Genomic DNA, 24,985 nt, shown 5'->3' with positions numbered 1-24,985 from the left:
ACTCACACACTCTCACACACACTCTCACACACACTCTCACACACTCTCACACTCTCACACACTCTCACACACACTCACACACTCTCACACACTCTCACACACTTTCACACACACTCTCTCACACACACTCTCTCACTCACACACTCACACTCTCACACTCTCTCACACACTAACACTCTCTCACACACTCTAACACTCTCACACACACTCACACACACTCACACACACTTTCACACACACTCACACACTCACACACACACTCACACACACCCACACACTCTCACACATACTCACACAGACTCTCACACACACTCTAACACACACTCACACACACTCTCACACATACTCACACACTCACACACACTCTTACACACTCACACACACTCTCACGCACTCTCACACACACTCACACACTCTCACACACACTCACACACTCTCACACACACACACACACTCACACACACTCACAACACACACTCACAACACACACTCACACACTCTCACACACACTCACACACACACTCTCTCACTCACACTCATTCACACACACTCACACACTCTCACACACACACACTCTCACACACTTTCACACCCACACACTCACACACTCTCACACACACTCACACACGCCCACACACACTCTCACACACACTCACACATTCTCACACACACTCTCACACACTCACACCCACTCTCTCACACACTCTCACACACACTCACATGCACTCACACACTCTCACACACTCACACACTCTCACACACACTCACACATACTCACACACTCACACACTCTCACACACACTCACACACACACACACTCTCACACACACTCACACACAATAACACACTCACACACTCTCACACTCTCACACACACTCACATACTCTCACACACTCTCACACACTCACTCTCACACATACTCACACACTCTCACACACTCTCACACACACTCTCACACACACACACACACACTGACACACTCTCACACACACTCACACACACAGACTCTCATTCACACTCATTCACACACTCTCACACCCACATACTCACACACTCTCACACACTCTCTTATTCTCTCACACTCTCTCACACTCTCACACACACTCACACACACTCACACACATTCACACACACTCACACACATTCACACAAACTCACACACACTCACACACTCTCACGCACACTCTCACACACTCACACACACTCTCACACACTCACACACACTCTCACACACACTCACACACTCTCTCTCACTCACACTCATTCACACACTCTCACACACACTCTCTCACTCACACACACTCACACACACTCACACACTCTCACGCATACTCACACACTCTCACACACTCTCACGCACACTCACACACTCTCACACTCTCACACACACTCACACACTCACACACTCTCACACACACTCACACACTCTCACACACTCTCACACACACTCACACACTCTCACACACACTCACACACTCTCACACACACTCACACACTCTCATTCACATTCATTCACACACTCTCACACCCACATACTCTCACTCTCACACCCACATACTCTCACTCTCACACACTCTCACACACACTCACACACTCTCACACACACTCACACACACTCACACACTCTAACACACACTCACTCACACTCATTCACACACACTCACACACTCTCACACACACACACTCTCACTCACAATTATTCATGCACACTCTCACACACTTACACACTCTCACACACACTCTCACGCACACTTTTACACACACACTCTCACACACTCTCACACACTCACACACTCTCACACACTCTCACACACACTCTCACACACTCTCACACTCTCACACACTCTCACACACACTCACACACTCTCACACACTCTCACACACTTTCACACACACTCTCTCACACACACTCTCTCACTCACACTCATTCACACACACTCACACACTCTCACACGCGCACACACTCACACACTCTCACACACACTCACACACTCTCACACACACTCACACACTCTCACATACACACTCTCTCATTCACACACCCTCACACCCACATACTCACACACGCTCACACACACTCACACACTCTCACACACACTCACACCCACATACTCACACACTCTAACACTCTCACACACACTCACACACTCTCACACACACTCTCACACACTCTCACTCTTACACACACTCTAACACACACTCTCTCATTCACACTCATTCACACACTCACACACTCTCACACCCACATACTCACACACTCTCACACACACACTCTCTCATTCACACACTCTCACACCCACATACTCACACACTCTCACACACACTCACACTCTCACACACACTCACACACTCTCACACACACTCACACACTCTCACACACACACTTTCACTCACACTCATGCACACACACTCACACACTCTCACACACACTCACACACACTCACACACTCTCACACACACTCTCACACTCTCACACACACTCACACACTCTCACACACAATCACACATTCTCACACACACTCACACACTCTCACACACACTCACCACACACTCTCACACACAATCACACATTCTCAAACACTCTCACACACACTCATTCACACACACTCACACACTCTCACACACTCACACACTCTCACACACACTCACACACTCTCACACACACTCACACACTCTCTCACACACTCTCACACACACTCTCTCATTCACACTCATTCACACACTCACAAACTCTCACACACTCTTTCTCTCACACACACTCACACTCTCACACACTCTTTCTCTCACACACACTCTCACACATACTCACACACTCTCACACACACTCACACACTCTCACACGCACTCACACACTCTCACACACAAACTCACACACACTCACACACTCTCACACACACTCACACACAATAACGCACTCACACTCTCTCACACTCTCACACACACTCACACACTCTCACACACTGACACACTCTCTCACACATACTCACACACTCTCACACACTCTCACACACTCTCAAACACTCTCACACACACTCACACACCCACACACTCACACACCCACACACTCACACACACTCACACACTCTCACACACACTCTCACACACACTCTCACACATTCTCACACACACTCACACACTCTCACACACACTCACACACTCTCACACACACTTACACACTCACACAGACACTCACACACTCTCAAACACTCTCACACACACTCTCACACACACTCACACACTCTCACACACTCACACACTCTCACACACTCTAACACTCTCTCACACTCTCACACACTCTAACACTCTCACACACACTCACACTCAAACAATCTCACACACACTCACACACTCTCACACACACTCACACACAATAACACACTCACATACTCTCACACACACTCACACATACTCACACACTCTCACACACACTCACACACACTTACACACACACTCTCTCATTCACACACTCTAACACACTCTCACACCCACATACTCACACACTCTCACACACTCTCAAACACTCTCACACACTTCACACACTCTCACACACACTCACACACATTCACACACTCTCACACGCATTCACACACACTCACACACTCACACATACTCACACACACTCACACACTCACACACACACTCACACACTCTCACACACACTATCACACACTCTCACACACACTCTCTCACACACTCTCACACACTCACACACACACTCACACACTATCACACACACTATCACACACTCTCACACACACTCACACACACTCTCACACACTCACACACACTCTCACACACACTCACACACTCTCACACACACTCACACACTCTCTCACTCACACTCATTCACACACACTCACACACTCTCACACAATCTCACACACTCTCACACACACTCACACACTCTCACACACACTCACACACTTTCACACACACTCACACACTCTCACACACACACTCTCTCACTCACACTCATACACTCTCTCATTCACACACCCTCACACACTCTCACACACTCTCTCTCTCACACACACTCACACACACTCTCACACATACTCACACACTCTCACACACACTCACACACTCTCACACACACTCTCACACACACTCACACACTCTCACACACAATAACACACTCACAATCTCTCACACTCTCACACACACTCACACACTCTCACGCACACTCACACACTCACACACTCACACATACTCACACACTCTCACACACACTCACACACACTCTCTTATTCACACACTCTAACACACTCTCACACACTCACACACTCTCTCACACATACTCACACACTCTCACACACTCTCAAACTCTCTCACACACACTCACACACCCACACACTCACACACCCACACACACCCACACACTCACACACACTCACACACTCTCACATACACACTTTCTCATTCACACACCCTAACACCCACATACTCACACACTCTCACACACACTCACACACAGTTCACACACTCTCACACCCACTCACACACTCTTACACACGCTCACACACTCACACACACACTCTCTCACTCACACTCATTCACACACACTCACACACTCTCACACCCACACACTCATACACTCTCACACACTCACACCCACATACTCACACACTCTCACACACACTCACACACTCTCAAACTCTCTCACACTCTCACACGATCTCACACACTCTCTTACACACACTCTCTCACTCACACTCATTCACACACACTCACACACTCTCACACACACTCACACACACTCACACACTCTCACACACTCTAAAACACACTCTCTCATTCACACTCTATCACACACTCACACACTCTCACACCCACATACTCACACACTCTCACACCCACATACTCACACACTCTCACACACACTCTCTCATTCACACACTCTCACACCCACATACTCACACACTCTCGCACTCTCACACACACTCACACACTCTCACACACACTCACACTCTCACACACTCTCACACACACACTCTCACTCACACTCATGCACACACACTCACACACTCTCACACACTCTCACGCTCACACACACTCACACATTCTCACACACGCTCACACACTCTCACACACTCTAAAACACACTCTCTCATTCACACTCTATCACACACTCACACACTCTCACACCCACATACTCACACACTCTCACACCCACATACTCACACACTCTCACACACACTCTCTCATTCACACACTCTCACACCCACATACTCACACACTCTCGCACTCTCACACACACTCACACACTCTCACACACACTCACACACTCTCACACACACACTCTCACTCACACTCATGCACACACACTCACACACTCTCACACACTCTCACACACACTCTCACACATTCTCACACACACTCACACACTCTCACACACACTCACACACTCTCACACACACTTACACACTCTCACACACACTCACACAGACACTCACACACTCTCAAACACTCTCACACACACTCTCACACACTCTTACACACACTCACACAGACTCACACACACTCACACACTCTCACACACACTCACACACTCTCACACACTCTAACACTCTCTCACACTCTCACACACTCTAACACTCTCACACACACTCACACTCAAACAATCTCACACACACTCACACACACTCACACACAATAACACACTCACATACTCTCACACACACTCACACACTCTCACACATACTCACACACTCTCACACACACTCACACACACTCTCTCATTCACACACTCTAACACACTCTCACACCCACATACTCACACTCTCACACACTCTCACACACTTCACACACTCTCACACACACTCACACACATTCACACACTCTCACACGCATTCACACACACTCACACACTCACACATACTCACACACACTCACACACTCACACACACTCACACACACACTCACACACTCTCACACTCTCACACACTCTCACACACTCACACTCTCACACTCACACACACTCACACACTCTCACACACACTCACACACACACTCTCATTCACACTCATTCACACACTCTAACACACTCTCACAGCCACATACTCACACACTCTCAAACACTCTCACATACTCTCACACACACTCACACACTCTCACACACTCACACACTCTCACACACACTCTCACTCACACACACTCTCACACACACTCACACACTCACTCACACTCATTCACACACTCACACACTCTCACACACACACACTCTCACACACCCACACACTGACACACTTTCACACACACTCTCACACACTCTCACACACACTCACACTCTCACACACACTCACACACTTGCACACACATGCACACACACTCACACACTTTCACACACTCACACACTCTCACACACACTCACACACTCTCACTCTCTCACACTCTCACACACTCACACACAATAACACACTCTCACTCACACTCATTCACACACTCTCACACACACTCACACCCACACAATCACACACTCTCACACATACTCACACACACTCTCACACTCTACACACTCTCACACACACACTCACACACTCTCACACACTCTAACACTCTCACACACACACCCTCTCACCCACACACTCACACACTCTCACACACACTCACACACTCACACACTCTCACACTCTCACACACTCACACACTCTAACACTCTCACACTCTAACACACTCACACACACACTCACACACTCTCACACACACACACACTCGCACACTCTCACACACACTCACACACACTCACACACTCTCACATACTCTCACACACACTCACACACACTCACACACTCTCACACACACTCTCACTCACACACACTCACACACTCTCACACACTCACTCACACACTCTCACACACACTCACACACTCTCATTCACATTCATTCACACACTCTCACACCCACATACTCTCACTCTCACACCCACATACTCTCACTCTCACACACTCTCACACACTCTCACACACACTCACACACTCTAACACACACTCACTCACACTCATTCACACACACTCACACACTCTCACACACACACACTCTCACTCACAATTATTCATGCACACTCTCACACACTTACACACTCTCACACACACTCTCACGCACACTTTTACACACACACTCTCACACACTCTCACACACTCACACACTCACACACTCTCACACACACTCTCACACACACTCTCACACACTCTCACACTCTCACACACTCTCACACACACTCACACACTCTCACACACTCTCACACACTTTCACACACACTCTCTCACACACACTCTCTCACTCACACTCATTCACACACACTCACACACTCTCACACGCGCACACACTCACACACTCTCACACACACTCACACACTCTCACACACTCTCACACACACTCACACACTCTCACATACACACTCTCTCATTCACACACCCTCACACCCACATACTCACACACGCTCACACACACTCACACACTCTCACACACACTCACACCCACATACTCACACACTCTAACACTCTCACACACACTCACACACTCTCACACACACTCTCACACACTCTCACTCTTACACACACTCTAACACACACTCTCTCATTCACACTCATTCACACACTCACACACTCTCACACCCACATACTCACACACTCTCACACACACACTCTCTCATTCACACTCATTCACACACTCTCACACCCACATACTCACACACTCTCACACACACTCACACTCTCACACACACTCACACACTCTCACACACACTCACACACTCTCACACACACACTTTCACTCACACTCATGCACACACACTCACACACTCTCACACACACTCACACACACTCACACACTCTCACACACACTCTCACACTCTCACACACACTCACACACTCTCACACACAATCACACATTCTCACACACACTCACACACTCTCACACACACTCACCACACACTCTCACACACAATCACACATTCTCAAACACTCTCACACACACTCATTCACACACACTCACACACTCTCACACACTCACACACTCTCACACACACTCACACACTCTCACACACACTCACACACTCTCTCACACACTCTCACACACACTCTCTCATTCACACTCATTCACACACTCACAAACTCTCACACACTCTTTCTCTCACACACACTCACACTCTCACACACTCTTTCTCTCACACACACTCTCACACATACTCACACACTCTCACACACACTCACACACTCTCACACGCACTCACACACTCTCACACACAAACTCACACACACTCACACACTCTCACACACACTCACACACAATAACGCACTCACACTCTCTCACACTCTCACACACACTCACACACTCTCACACACTGACACACTCTCTCACACATACTCACACACTCTCACACACTCTCACACACTCTCAAACACTCTCACACACACTCACACACCCACACACTCACACACCCACACACTCACACACACTCACACACTCTCACACACACTCTCACACATTCTCACACACACTCACACATTCTCACACACACTCACACACTCTCACACACACTCACACACTCTCACACACACTTACACACTCACACAGACACTCACACACTCTCAAACACTCTCACACACACTCTCACACACTCTCACACACACTCACACACACTCACACACTCTCACACACTCACACACTCTCACACACTCTAACACTCTCTCACACTCTCACACACTCTAACACTCTCACACACACTCACACTCAAACAATCTCACACACACTCACACACTCTCACACACACTCACACACAATAACACACTCACATACTCTCACACACACTCACACACTCTCACACACACTCACACACACTTACACACACACTCTCTCATTCACACACTCTAACACACTCTCACACCCACATACTCACACACTCTCACACACTCTCAAACACTCTCACACACTTCACACACTCTCACACACACTCACACACATTCACACACTCTCACACGCATTCACACACACTCACACACTCACACATACTCACACACACTCACACACTCACACACACACTCACACACTCTCACACTCTCACACACTCTCACACACTCACACACACTCACACACTCTCACACACACTCACACACACACTCTCATTCACACACTCTAACACACTCTCACAGCCACATACTCACACACTCTCACACACACTCACACACTCTCACACACACTCTCACTCATACACACTGACACACTCTCACACACACTCACACACTCACTCACACTCATTCACACACTCACACACTCTCACACACCCACACACTGACACACTCTCACACACACTCTCACACACACTCACACTCTCACACACACTCACACACTTGCACACACATGCACACACACTCACACACTTTCACACACTCACACACTCTCACACACACTCACACACTCTCTCACACTCTCACACACAATAACACACTCTCACTCACACTCATTCACACACTCTCACACACACTCACACCCACACAATCACACACTCTCACACACACTCACACACACTCTCACACTCTACACACACACTCACACACTCTCACACACTCTAACACTCTCACACACACACCCTCTCACCCACACACTCACACACTCTCACACACACTCACACACTCACACACTCTCACACTCTCACACACTCACACACTCTCACATACTCTCACACACATTCACACACTCTCACACACACTCTCACTCACACACACTCACACACTCTCACACACACTCACACACTCATTCACACACTCACACACTCTCACACACACACACTCTCACTCAGAATTATTCATGCACACTCACACACACTTACACACTCTCACACACTTACACACTCTCACGCACACTTTTACACACACACTCACACACTCTCACACACTCACACACTCTCACACACACACACTCTCGCACACTCTCACACACACTCGCACACTCACACACTCTCACACACACTCACACACTCTCACACACTCACACACTTTCACACACTCATACACACTCTCACACACACTCACACACTCTCACACACTCTCACACACACTCACACACTCTCACATACTCTCACACACACTCACACACACTCACACACTCTCACACACACTCTCACTCACACACACTCACACACTCTCACACACACTCACACACTCACTCACACTCACTCACACACTCACACACTCTCACACACACACTCTCACACACACACACTCTCACTCACAATTATTCATGCACTCTCACACACACTCTCACGCACACTTTTACACACACACTGACACACTTTCACACACTCTCACACACACTCACAAACTCACACACACTCACACACTCTCACACACACACTCTCTCACTCACACTTATTCATGCACACTCGCACACAGTCTCGCACACTCTCACACCCACACAGTCTCACACACTCTCACACACACTCACACACTCTCTCACACACTCTCACACACACTCATGCACTCTCACACACACTCTCACTCACACACTCTCACACACACTCACACACTCTCTCACACACTCTCACACACACTCACGCACTCTCACACACACTCTCACACACACTCACACACTCACTCACACTCATTCACACACTCTCACACACACTCTCACACACCCACACACCGACACACTCTCACACACACTCTCACACACTCTCACACACACTCACACTCTCACACACACTCACACACTTGCACACACACGCACACACACTCACACACTTTCACACACTCACACACTCTCACACACACTCACACACTCTCACACTCTCTCACACACTAACACTCTCTCACACACTCTAACACTCTCACACACACTCACACACACTTTCACACACACTCACACACTCTCACACACACTCACACACACCCACACACTCTCACACATACTCACACACACTCTCACACATACTCACACACACTCTCACACACACTCACACACTCTAACACACACTCACACACACTCTCACACATACTCACACACTCACACACACTCTTACACACTCTCACACACACTCTCACGCACTCTCACACACACTCACACACTCTCACACACACTCACACACTCTCACACACACACACACTCACACACTCTCACACACACACACACTCTCACACACACTCACACACTCTCACACACACACACTCTCACACACTTTCACACCCACACACTCACACACTCTCACACACACTCACACACGCCCACACACACTCTCACACACACTCACACATTCTCACACACACTCTCACACACACTCTCTCATTCACACACTCTCACACACTCACACCCACTCTCTCACACACTCTCACACACACTCACATGCACTCACACAATCTCACACTCTCACACACTCACACACACTCACACACTCTCACACACACTCACACATACTCACACACTCACACACACTCACACACTCTCACACACACTCACACACACACACACTCTCACACACACTCACACACAATAACACACTCTCACACACACTTACACACTCACACAGACACTCAAACACTCTCACACACACACACACTCTCACACACACTCACACACACTCACACACTCTCACACACTCTCACACACACTCACACACTCTCACACACTCTAACAGTCTCTCACACTCTCACACACTCTAACACTCTCACACACACTCACACTCAAACAATCTCACACACACTCACACACAATAACACACTCACATACTCTCACACACACTCTCACACATACTCACACACTCTCACACACACTCACACACACTTACACACACACACTCTCATTCACACACTCTAACACACTCTCACACCCACATACTCACACACTCTCACACACTCTCAAACACTCTCACACTCTCACACACTTCACACACTCTCACACACACTCACACACATTCACACACTCTCACACGCATTCACACACACTCACACACTCACACATACTCACACACACTCACACACTCTCACACACTCTCACACACTCTCACACACTCTCACACTCTCACACTCACACACACTCACACACTCACACACACACTCTCATTCACACACTCTAACACACTCTCACAGCCACATACTCACACACTCTCAAACACTCTCACATACTCTCCCACACACTCACACACTCTCACACACACTCTCACTCATACACACTCACACACTCTCACACACACTCACACACTCACTCACACTCATTCACACACTCACACACTCTCACACACACACACTCTCACACACCCACACACTGACACACTCTCACACACACTCTCACACACACTCACACTCTCACACACACTCACACACTTGCACACACACTCACACACTTTCACACACTCACACACTCTCACACACACTCACACACTCTCACACTCTCTCACACTCTCACACACTCACACACAATAACACACTCTCACTCACACTCATTCACACACTCTCACACACACTCACACCCACACAATCACACACTCTCACACACTCTCACACACACTCTCACACACACTCTCACACTCCTTACACTCTCACACACACACTCACACACTCTCACACACTCTAACACTCTCACACACACACCCTCTCACCCACACACTCACACACTCTCACACACACTCACACACTCTCACACTCTCACACACTCTAACACTCTCACACTCTAACACACTCACACACACACTCATACACACACTCACACACTCTCACACACACACACTCACACACTCTCGCACACTCTCACACACACTCACACACACTCACACACTCTCACATACTCTCACACACACTCACACACTCTCACACACACTCTCACTCACACACACTCACACACTCTCACACACACTCACACACACTCATTCACACACTCTCACACACACACTCTCACACACAAACACTCTCACTCACAATTATTCATGCACACTCACACACACTTACACACTCTCACACACACTCTCACGCACACTTTTACACACACACTCACACACTCTCACACACTCACACACTCTCACACACACACACTCTCGCACACTCTCACACACACTCGCACACTCACACACTCTCACACACACTCACACACTCTCACACACTCACACTTTCACACACTCATACACACTCTCACACACACTCACACACTCTCACACACTCTCACACACACTCACACACACTCACACACTCACACACTCTCACATACTCTCACACACACTCACACACACTCACACACTCTCACACACACTCTCACTCACACACTCTCACACACACTCACACACTCACTCACACTCATTCACACACTCACACACTCTCACACACACACTCTCACACACACACACTCTCACTCACAATTATTCATGCACACTCACACACACTTACACACTCTCACACACACTCTCATGCACACTTTTACACACACACTGACACACTCTCACACACTCTCACACACACTCACAAACTCACACACACTCACACACTCTCACACACACACTCTCTCACTCACACTTATTCATGCACACTCACACACACTTACACAATCTCACACAGTCTCGCACACTGTCACACCCACACAGTCTCACACACTCTCACACACACTCACACACTCTCTCACACACTCTCACACACACTCACGCACTCTCACACACACTCTCACTCACACACACTCACACACTCTCACACACACTCACACACTCTCTCACACACTCTCACACACACTCTCACTCACACACACTCACACACTCTCACACACACTCACACACTCACTCACACTCATTCACACACTCTCACACACACTCTCACACACCCACACACTCTCACACACACTCTCACACACTCTCACGCACACTCACACTCTCACACACACTCACACACTTGCACACACATGCACACACACTCACACACTTTCACACACTCACACACTCTCACACACACTCACACACTCTCACACTCTCTCACACACTAACACTCTCACACACTCACACACACTTTCACACACACTCACACACTCTCACACACTCTCACACACACTCACACACACCCACACACTCTCACACACACTCACACACACCCACACACTCTCACACATACTCACACACACTCTCACACACACTCACACACTCTAACACACACTCACACACACTCACACATACTCACACACACTCTTACACACTCTCACACACACTCTCACGCACTCTCACACACACTCACACACTCTCACACACACTCACACACTCTCACACACACACACACTCTCACACATACTCACAACACACACTCACAACACACACTCACACACTCTCACACACACACACTCTCACACACTTTCACACCCACACACTCACACACTCTCACACACACTCACACACGCCCACACACTCTCACACACACTCACACATTCTCACACACACTCTCATTCACACACTCTCACACACTCACACCCACTCTCTCACACACTCTCACACACACTCACATGCACTCACACACTCTCACACTCTCACACACTCACACACACTCACACACTCTCACACACACTCACACATACTCACACACTCACACACACTCACACACTCACACACACTCACACACACACACACACTCTCACACACAATAACACACTCTCACACTCTCACACACACTCACATACTCTCACACACTCTCACACACTCACTCTCACACATACTCACACACTCTCACACACACTCACACACTCTCACACACACTCTCACACACACACACACACACTGACACACTCTCACACACACTCACACACACAGACTCTCATTCACACTCATTCACACACTCTCACACCCACATACTCACACATTCTCACACACTCTCTTACTCTCTCACACTCTCTCACACTCTCACACACACTCACACACACTCACACACACTCACACACATTCACACACACTCACACACATTCACACAAACTCACACACTCTCACACACACTCACACACTCTCACACACACTCACGCACACTCTCACACACTCACACACACTCTCACACACACTCACACACTCTCTCTCACTCACACTCATTCACACACTCTCACACACACTCTCTCACTCACACACACTCACACACACTCACACACTCTCACACATACTCACACACTCTCACGCACACTCACACACTCTCACACTCTCACACACTCTCACACACACTCACACTCTCACACACACTCACACACTCTCACACACTCTCACACACTCTCACACACACTCACACACTCTCACACACACTCACACACTCTCACACACACTCACACACTCTAACACACACTCACACACTCACTCACACTCATTCACACACACTCACGCACTCTCACACACACACTCACACACTCTCACACACACACACTCTCACTCACAATTATTCATGCACACTCTCACACACTTACACACTCTCATGCACACTTTTACACACACACTCTCACACACTCTCACACACACTCACACACTCTCACACACTCTCACACACACTCTCACACACTCTCACACACACTCACACACTCTCACACACACACTTTCACTCACACTCATGCACACACACACTTTCACTCACACTCATGCACACACACTCACACACACTCACACACACTCTCACACACTCACACACTCACACATTCTCACACACACTCACACACTCTCACACACACACTTTCACTCACACTCATGCACACACACTCACACACACTCACACACTCTCTCACACACTCACACAATCTCACACACACTCTCTCATTCACACTCATTCACACACTCACACACTCTCACACCCACACTCTCACACACTCACACACACTCACACGCTCTCACACACTCTCTCTCTCTCACACACTCTCACACATACTCACACACTCTCACACACACTCACACACTCTCACACACACTCACACACAGTCACACACTCTCACACCCACTCACACACTCTTACACATGCTCACACACTCTCACACACACACTCTCTCACTCACACTCATTCACACACACTCACACACTCTCACACACTCACACCCACATACTCACACACTCTCACACACACTCACACACTCTCACACGATCTCACACACTCTCACACACTCTAACACTCTCACACACTCTCTTACACACTCTCTCTCACTCATACTCATTCACACACTCACACACTCACACACACTCACACACACTCACACACTCTCACGCTCACACACACTCACACATTCTCACACACACTCACACACTCTAACACACACTCTCTCATTCACACTCTATCACACACTCACACACTCTCACACCCACATACTTACACACTCTCACACCCACATACTCACACACTCACACACTCTCACACACAGTCACACTCTCACACACACTCACACACTCTCACACACACACTCTCACTCACACTCATGCACACACACTCACACACTCTCACACACACTCACACACTCTCACACACTCTCACACACACTCTCACACACACTCTCACACACACTCACACATTCTCACACACACTCACATACTCTCACACACACTCACACACTCTCACACACACTTACACACTCTCACACACACTCACACACTCACACAGACACTCACACACTCTCACACACTCTCAAACACTCTCACACACACTCTCACACACTCTCACACACTCACACACTCTCACTCACACTCATTCACACACACTCACACATTCTCACACACTCTCTCATTCACACTCACACACTCTCACACCGACATACTCACACACTCTCACACCCACATCCTCACACAGTCTCACACACACTCTCTCATTCACACTCATTCACACACTCTCACACCCACATACTCACACACTCTCACACTCTCACACACACTCTCACACACACTCACACACTCTCACACTCTCTCACACACACACTCATGCACACACACACACTCTCACACACACTCACACATTCTCACACACACTCTCACACACACTCACACACTCTCACACACTCTCACACACACTCACACACACTCACACACACTTACACACACTTACACACTCTCACACACACTCACACACTCTCACATACACACTCTCTCATTCACACTCATTCACACACTCTCACACACACTCACACACACTTACACACACTTACACACTCTCACACACACTCACACACTCTCACATACACACTCTCTCATTCACACACTCTCACACACCCTCACACCCACATACTCACACACTCTCACACACCCACATACTCACACTCATTCACACACTCTCACACACTCTCACACACACTCACACACTCTCACACCCACACACTCTCACACACACTCACACACTCTCACACATACTCGCACACACTCTCACACACTCTCACACACACACACTCACACTCCCACACTCTCACACCCAGACACCCACACACTGACACACTCTCACATACACTCACACACACTCACACATTCTCACACACACTCACACACTCTCACACACACTCACAGACACTCACACACTCTCACACACACTTACACACTCTCACACACACTCACACACTCTCACACATTCTCACATACACACTCTCTCATTCACACTCATTCACACACTCTCACACACCCTCACACCCACACAGCCACATACTCACACACTCTCACACACACTCACACACTCTCACACACATTCACACACTCTCACACACATTCACACAAACTCACACACTCTCACACATACTCACACACACTCACACACTCTCACACACACTCTCTCACACACTCTCACACACTCACACACACACTCACACACTATCACACACACTATCACACACTCTCACACACACTCTCTCACACACTCTCACACACTCACACACATACTCACACACTATCACACACACTATCACACACTCTCACACACACTCACACACACTCTCACACACTCACACACACTCTCACACACACTCACACACTCTCACACACACTCACACACTCTCTCACTCACACTCATTCACAACACACTCACACACTCTCACACAATCTCACACACTCTCACACACACTCACACACTCTCACACACACTCACACACTTTCACACACACTCACACACTCTCACACACACACTCTCTCACTCACACTCATACACTCTCTCATTCACACACCCTCACACACTCTCACACACTCTCTCTCTCACACACACTCACACACACTCTCACACATACTCACACACTCTCACACACACTCACACACTCTCACACACACTCTCACACACACTCACACACTCTCACACACAATAACACACTCACAATCTCTCACACTCTCACACACACTCACACACTCTCACGCACACTCACACACTCACACACTCACACATACTCACACACTCTCAAACACACTCACACACACTCTCTCATTCACACACTCTAACACACTCACACACTCTCTCACACATACTCACACACTCTCACACACTCTCAAACTCTCTCACACACACTCACACACCCACACACACCCACACACTCACACACACTCACACACTCTCACATACACACTTTCTCATTCACACACCCTAACACCCACATACTCACACACTCTCACACACACTCACACACAGTTCACACACTCTCACACCCACTCACACACTCTTACACACGCTCACACACTCACACACACACTCTCTCACTCACACTCATTCACACACACTCACACACTCTCACACCCACACACTCATACACTCTCACACACTCACACCCACATACTCACACACTCTCACACACTCTCACACACACTCACACACACTCACACACTCTCAAACTCTCTCACACTCTCACACGATCTCACACACTCTCTTACACACACTCTCTCACTCACACTCATTCACACACACTCACACACTCTCACACACACTCACACACACTCACACACTCTCACACACTCTAAAACACACTCTCTCATTCACACTCTATCACACACTCACACACTCTCACACCCACATACTCACACACTCTCACACCCACATACTCACACACTCTCACACCCACATACTCACACACTCTCACACACACTCTCTCATTCACACACTCTCACACCCACATACTCACACACTCTCGCACTCTCACACACACTCACACACTCTCACACACACTCACACTCTCACACACTCTCACACACACACTCTCACTCACACTCATGCACACACACTCACACACTCTCACACACTCTCACGCTCACACACACTCACACATTCTCACACACGCTCACACACTCTCACACACTCTAAAACACACTCTCTCATTCACACTCTATCACACACTCACACACTCTCACACCCACATACTCACACACTCTCACACCCACATACTCACACACTCTCACACACACTCTCTCATTCACACACTCTCACACCCACATACTCACACACTCTCGCACTCTCACACACACTCACACACTCTCACACACACTCACACTCTCACACACTCTCACACACACACTCTCACTCACACTCATGCACACACTCTCACACACTCTCACACACACTCTCACACATTCTCACACACACTCACACACTCTCACACACACTCACACACTCTCACACACACTTACACACTCTCACACACACTCACACAGACACTCACACACTCTCAAACACTCTCACACACACTCTCACACACTCTCACACACACTCACACAGACTCACACACTCTCACACACTCACACACTCTCACACACACTCACACACTCTCACACACTCTAACACTCTCTCACACTCTCACACACTCTAACACTCTCACACACACTCACACTCAAACAATCTCACACACACTCACACACACTCACACACAATAACACACTCACATACTCTCACACACACTCACACACTCTCACACATACTCACACACTCTCACACACACTCACACACACTCTCTCATTCACACACTCTAACACACTCTCACACCCACATACTCACACTCTCACACACTCTCAAACACTCTCACACACTTCACACACTCTCACACACACTCACACACATTCACACACTCTCACACGCATTCACACACACTCACACACTCACACATACTCACACACACTCACACACACACTCACACACTCTCACACTCTCACACACTCTCACACACTCACACTCTCACACTCACACACACTCACACACTCTCACACACACTCACACACACACTCTCATTCACACTCATTCACACACTCTAACACACTCTCACAGCCACATACTCACACACTCTCAAACACTCTCACATACTCTCACACACACTCACACACTCTCACACACTCACACACTCTCACACACACTCTCACTCACACACACTCTCACACACACTCACACACTCACTCACACTCATTCACACACTCACACACTCTCACACACACACACTCTCACACACCCACACACTGACACACTTTCACACACTCTCACACACTCTCACACACACTCACACTCTCACACACACTCACACACTTGCACACACATGCACACACACTCACACACTTTCACACACTCACACACTCTCACACACACTCACACACTCTCACTCTCTCACACTCTCACACACTCACACACAATAACACACTCTCACTCACACTCATTTACACACTCTCACACACACTCACACCCACACAATCACACACTCTCACACATACTCACACACACTCTCACACTCTACACACTCTCACACACACACTCACACACTCTCACACACTCTCACACACTCTAACACTCTCACACACACACCCTCTCACCCACACACTCACACACTCTCACACACACTCACACACTCACACACTCTCACACTCTCACACACTCACACACTCTAACACTCTCACACTCTAACACACTCACACACACACTCACACACACACTCACACACACACACTCGCACACTCTCACACACACTCACACACACTCACACACTCTAACACACACTCACACACACTCACACATACTCACACACACTCTTACACACTCTCACACACACTCTCACGCACTCTCACACACACTCACACACTCTCACACACACTCACACACTCTCACACACACACACACTCTCACACATACTCACAACACACACTCACAACACACACTCACACACTCTCACACACACACACTCTCACACACTTTCACACCCACACACTCACACACTCTCACACACACTCACACACGCCCACACACTCTCACACACACTCACACATTCTCACACACACTCTCATTCACACACTCTCACACACTCACACCCACTCTCTCACACACTCTCACACACACTCACATGCACTCACACACTCTCACACTCTCACACACTCACACACACTCACACACTCTCACACACACTCACACATACTCACACACTCACACACACTCACACACTCACACACACTCACACACACACACACACTCTCACACACAATAACACACTCTCACACTCTCACACACACTCACATACTCTCACACACTCTCACACACTCACTCTCACACATACTCACACACTCTCACACACACTCACACACTCTCACACACACTCTCACACACACACACACACACTGACACACTCTCACACACACTCACACACACAGACTCTCATTCACACTCATTCACACACTCTCACACCCACATACTCACACATTCTCACACACTCTCTTACTCTCTCACACTCTCTCACACTCTCACACACACTCACACACACTCACACACACTCACACACATTCACACACACTCACACACATTCACACAAACTCACACACTCTCACACACACTCACACACTCTCACACACACTCACGCACACTCTCACACACTCACACACACTCTCACACACACTCACACACTCTCTCTCACTCACACTCATTCACACACTCTCACACACACTCTCTCACTCACACACACTCACACACACTCACACACTCTCACACATACTCACACACTCTCACGCACACTCACACACTCTCACACTCTCACACACTCTCACACACACTCACACACTCACACACTCTCACACACACTCACACACTCTCACACACTCTCACACACTCTCACACACTCTCACACACACTCACACACTCTCACACACACTCACACACTCACTCACACTCATTCACACACACTCACGCACTCTCACACACACACTCACACACTCTCACACACACACACTCTCACTCACAATTATTCATGCACACTCTCACACACTTACACACTCTCATGCACACTTTTACACACACACTCTCACACACTCTCACACACACTCACACACTCTCACACACTCTCACACACACTCTCACACACTCTCACACACACTCACACACTCTCACACACACACTTTCACTCACACTCATGCACACACACACTTTCACTCACACTCATGCACACACACTCACACACACTCACACACACTCTCACACACTCACACACTCTCACACACTCACACATTCTCACACACACTCACACACTCTCACACACACACTTTCACTCACACTCATGCACACACACTCACACACACTCACACACTCTCTCACACACTCACACAATCTCACACACACTCTCTCATTCACACTCATTCACACACTCACACACTCTCACACCCACACTCTCACACACTCACACACACTCACACGCTCTCACACACTCTCTCTCTCTCACACACTCTCACACATACTCACACACTCTCACACACACTCACACACTCTCACACACACTCACACACAGTCACACACTCTCACACCCACTCACACACTCTTACACATGCTCACACACTCTCACACACACACTCTCTCACTCACACTCATTCACACACACACACTCTCACACACTCACACCCACATACTCACACACTCTCACACACACTCACACACTCTCACACGATCTCACACACTCTCACACACTCTAACACTCTCACACACTCTCTTACACACTCTCTCTCACTCATACTCATTCACACACTCACACACTCTCACACACACTCACACACACTCACACACACTCACACACTCTCACGCTCACACACACTCACACATTCTCACACACACTCACACACTCTAACACACACTCTCTCATTCACACTCTATCACACACTCACACACTCTCACACCCACATACTTACACACTCTCACACCCACATACTCACACACTCACACACAGTCACACTCTCACACACAGTCACACACTCTCACACACACACTCTCACTCACACTCATGCACACACACTCACACACTCTCACACACACTCACACACTCTCACACACTCTCACACACTCTCACACACACTCTCACACACACTCTCACACACACTCACACATTCTCACACACACTCACATACTCTCACACACACTCACACACTCTCACACACACTTACACACTCTCACACACACTCACACACTCACACAGACACTCACACACTCTCACACACTCTCAAACACTCTCACACACACTCTCACACACTCACACACTCTCACTCACACTCATTCACACACACTCACACATTCTCACACACTCTCTCATTCACACTCACACACTCTCACACCGACATACTCACACACTCTCACACCCACATCCTCACACAGTCTCACACACACTCTCTCATTCACACTCATTCACACACTCTCACACCCACATACTCACACACTCTCACACTCTCACACACACTCTCACACACACTCACACACACTCACACACTCTCACACACTCTCACACACACACTCATGCACACACACACACTCTCACACACACTCACACATTCTCACACACACTCTCACACACACTCACACACTCTCACACACTCTCACACACACTCACACACACTCACACACACTTACACACACTTACACACTCTCACACACACTCACACACTCTCACATACACACTCTCTCATTCACACTCATTCACACACTCTCACACACACTCACACACACTTACACACACTTACACACTCTCACACACACTCACACACTCTCACATACACACTCTCTCATTCACACACTCTCACACACCCTCACACCCACATACTCACACACTCTCACACACCCACATACTCACACTCATTCACACACTCTCACACACTCTCACACACACATACTCTCACTCTCACACCCACATACTCTCACTCTCACACACTCTCACACACACTCACACACTCTCACACACACTCACACACACTCACACACTCTAACACACACTCACTCACACTCATTCACACACACTCACACACTCTCACACACACACACTCTCACTCACAATTATTCATGCACACTCTCACACACTTACACACTCTCACACACACTCTCACGCACACTTTTACACACACACTCTCACACACTCTCACACACTCACACACTCTCACACACTCTCACACACACTCTCACACACACTCTCACACACTCTCACACTCTCACACACTCTCACACACACTCACACACTCTCACACACTCTCACACACTTTCACACACACTCTCTCACACACTCTCTCACTCACACTCATTCACACACACTCACACACTCTCACACGCGCACACACTCACACACTCTCACACACACTCACACACTCTCACACACACTCACACACTCTCACATACACACTCTCTCATTCACACACCCTCACACCCACATACTCACACACGCTCACACACACTCACACACTCTCACACACACTCACACCCACATACTCACACACTCTAACACTCTCACACACACTCACACACTCTCACACACACTCTCACACACTCTCACTCTTACACACACTCTAACACACACTCTCTCATTCACACTCATTCACACACTCACACACTCTCACACCCACATACTCACACACTCTCACACACACACTCTCTCATTCACACACTCTCACACCCACATACTCACACACTCTCACACACACTCACACTCTCACACACACTCACACACTCTCACACACACTCACACACTCTCACACACACACTTTCACTCACACTCATGCACACACACTCACACACTCTCACACACACTCACACACACTCACACACTCTCACACACACTCTCACACTCTCACACACACTCACACACT

Source organism: Stegodyphus dumicola, chromosome X2 (genome assembly GCF_044657685.1).
Source record: "Stegodyphus dumicola isolate Sdum_Otavi_A_Nest chromosome X2, ASM4465768v1".
NCBI lineage: Eukaryota > Metazoa > Arthropoda > Arachnida > Araneae > Eresidae > Stegodyphus > Stegodyphus dumicola.
Note: the sequence above shows the minus strand (reverse complement) of the source record.